Genomic DNA, 3,782 nt, shown 5'->3' with positions numbered 1-3,782 from the left:
TTTTCCTCAATTATTCTGTCGCAATCGAGAAGGAAAGAAGCTAGAACTCGATTATAGGCGACGAAAGTATAAGAACAGCACCAGAGAAGTTGATTTGCACAGGCGCGCGCTACAAGCTGACTCATCGGGAAACGTTGGCGCAGGTGCGTAAAGGGAGAAAGATGAAATACCTGTTGACGTCAGTGAACATTTGTTTTATTACGCCTTTCGCGAGTTAATTCTGAGCTGCCGGGAGCAATATTACGATATGCGTGGTCTGCATGAGTAATGCATCTGGTGGAACGTGTCCAGCGGGTTTGTCCTGATTTCGAATGTTAAAATGCGTCGAAACACTGCCCGGAAGCACCGTAGACATGAACGTTTCAGTTGATCGAGGAGAACACAGGTCGCGTATAATGCAGGACTCAACGAATCGAATACGTTGCCCAGTACACAAGCGTCTGCTGTGTGAAACTTCGTCGCGATTTTCCTTTTTGTAGATGTCTGCTCAAATAAATGACAAAACGTTCTCCTGGCTCTTGATAGAGGGGTTTGTGCACTGCGATATGACCAAGACTACAACATATGCTTTGAGAAATCGAATTAGTTCTGCAAGCAAGGATGATAAGGGAAGCTGTTCACGGAAAACAACCGTAAACCGTATCTTGCCTCTCGCCCCCCCCCCCTCCCCCCTTCCTTAGCTATGTACTGCGATATGACCAAGACTACAGCATATGCTTTGAGAAATCAGAATAAGTTTTGCAAGCAAGGCTGATAATGCCCGCCGTTCACGGAAAAAAACAACCTTAAACTGTACATTGCCCTCCCCCCAACTATATATATATATATATATATATATATATATATACACATGTGGGAGGAGAGGCAGGATATGGTTTACGGTTATCTCTCTCTCTCTCTCTCTCTCTCTCTATATATATATATATATATATATATATATATATATATATATATATATATATAAGGTCCAGTTTTACAGCTGCCCTTGGAAGTGATAGGAATGCTCCCAATACCTTGGCTGATACTTTAGGTTCTGTGATAAGCCTGCAATAGTGGTGTTGAACAGAACGGGTGAGTCGACCTTGCGATACGAGAACACAGAAGTTTGGTGTCGATGACCCACTGTTTACTCAAGGCAGTAATGAGTGCTCAGATGAGCCTCTCTCGAGGAATCCTAATGTGAAGCGTTGGCATTGAAGAGTAGCCGGATAGATGATGATAGTGACGTTATTTATAGCTATCTTCTGTCGTAGACGTTCTTACAAAAGTTAAAGACGTTCTCATATTATGGCTGACGGGACGGTGAAGTTAAATCGGTGTGGGTATGGTACGGCTTTTGTAGGAAATACTTATTCAAGTCCTCGTAATTGTTATGCAGGCATTATTGACCATGTTTCCCAGTTTATGGGACAACCAAATGTGACACGAAGTTTGAACTTCCAGGGAATGAGGGAACATTATGGGTAATGCTAGTAAAGTTTAAATTTTCTGGTATGATTTGCAGTAACTAATTGCGCTCCAGTGCGTTAAACGCTTGTTTTACGAACCACGTAGAAAGCTTCGCGGCTGCCCTGGGGGTGCTCAGAGCTTCAGCGACTAAGTGACAATGAGGGTGAGGTTATGTCGGATGTGCACACAAAATTTACTCCCTCAGTCTGTGCGTGCGTGTGTGTCATAAGTGATGGTCTTACAAAATTTGAAGTTTTCGTAACTTACAGACGTTCTCGCGTTAAAATGAACTTCGCTTATGTATATTACGGTATTTGCAGTAATTTACTTATTTCAGCACTTGAAAGTGTTATACGCCAGTTTTCCCTGTGCACTGAGCGAAGGAAACGCGAAATAGAGTTAAAAGCTAGCAAGAATTGGTGGCCATGTTGTGTATCATATGCACGCAAAGGTATAAAGCGCGTGGTTTAATTGCGGCCATTAAAAGTTGTTCCTACAACTGCTTGGGCTACGGTTAGGCAATGTCGCGCAAGTCTGCTTCTTTTTTTTTCTTTCTATCTTTTTATGTTAGTAATATTTATGCCTCAGGTATAGATTAGATTGCTAAGGGCGCCATCCAAATGTCATACTTTATTGAGGAAAATCCATTGGACTCTCTTCCGAACCGCGCTTGTGCTGTTTATACAAGCCTTTCCGACATGTATGGTTTGCCACGACTCCGGACTGCGTAACCTTCATAAGTCATCAAGTGCATCATTGCCTATAATGACAGCGATTTCTGCTGCAGAAAGGCATGTCTTATGTGGTGCGTACAGCGCTGCGTCAATTTGCTACCGCGCATCAAGCCTGATTGTTTTCTGCTGCCGAATAGCTTAAGGAAGCGAGAAAGCAGAATGTCGGCTCCTGTGTTTCTTTCTTTAAACAACAAAGCTATGACTGCTCATAGTTAATGAAAAATCACTCACTAGCGTTAACGCGCTTGGATGTAACGAACTATATTTGCGTAAATATAGCCTCTTGCATGGACCTAGATACTACAGTTTTAACGCACAAAAATTAAGCGCGTATTATCTTTTGCAAGTGCGGTTGGTTGCCTATGTCTTGCGCTATTATTTGGGCAGCATTTGGGACCACCCTCACTTGTATTAAAGGACGTTCTTTGATATTTTGTATCGTGTGTTTTCTTGTGTAATTCATGTTCAAGTATTCTCGATCTCCGTGCGTGTGCTGCACCTCTCCACTCTGCTTTCTCTCCTTACCCCTCCCTAAGGGTAGGGTAGCAAACCGGATGTTTCGGTTTAGCTCCCTGTATTTCGCGTACCATTCCTCTTTCTTATTAAGTATTAAATTCATCAACCCCCCGCAGGGGCGTCTGCGAAAGCAGGCGTTTGGTGTGTTGCGACACCACGGACCCGAGCACATGGGGGTTGGACCCTCCCGCGTGTAGCCGTGCGCGGCTTAGCCGTGTCTGGGGAAAGGGGGATCCTGGGGGTTGAGCTGATGCCGGGTGTTTGGACCTTTAAGGCCCCCCGGCGGAGGCAACACACCTCTTCGGCCTCTGCTTCACATAGACGGCTCCCCTGGGCTGACCCACCCAGGGGAAATCGGCTGGTCGCCTTTTCCTATACCCCTCTCTGACCTTTTTCTTTCCTATCTCCTTTCTTTACTGTCCTGTCTTCTCTTCTCTTCTCTTACTTCCACGTTTTTCATAGGCGGCTTGGGTTAACCTTGTGTACCTGTCCTCCCATGGGCATAATACATTCGGTTATAGTAGCGATGTACGGCTGGCGTATGCTGTCTTAAACATTAAGAACTGCAGCGTCCCCAAGTTGGGCTCCATGGTGGGTGGCCGCCATTGCTGCCGAACACAAAACAAATTACATGGGAACCCCTACATTTCCCCATCTTGATCGCCAGCCTCAGAAGAGGGGGCGCACCGATGAATCCTTGTATATGTTTACAAAGCCAACTGAAACTTTCCCGCGATTCCACGTGATCCACAGTGAGAAAACCGAAAAATCAGCTCGAATAATTTCACCATTTGTTGTCGTAAATCTCTGACCGAAAACCTTGGACCTGGCTACAAGATCACCAGAATGACCAGCGGTGACCTTCTGTTGGAGGTTAAGGATCACCAACAATACCAAAAGCTCACCAGTCTTCAATCACTCGGACAGCACCCGGTAACTGTTACGCCACATCGAACCATGAATACCTCACGCGGAGTAGTATCTGACGTAGACCTCCTAGAATTGACTGAAACCGAGCTTCTAGAAGGCTGGAGCGACCAAAATGTCATCAATGTGCAACGCATAAAAATCAGGCGGGACAAT

This window comes from Dermacentor silvarum, chromosome 6, assembly GCF_013339745.2.
Source record: "Dermacentor silvarum isolate Dsil-2018 chromosome 6, BIME_Dsil_1.4, whole genome shotgun sequence".
Lineage (NCBI taxonomy): Eukaryota > Metazoa > Arthropoda > Arachnida > Ixodida > Ixodidae > Dermacentor > Dermacentor silvarum.
Note: the sequence above shows the minus strand (reverse complement) of the source record.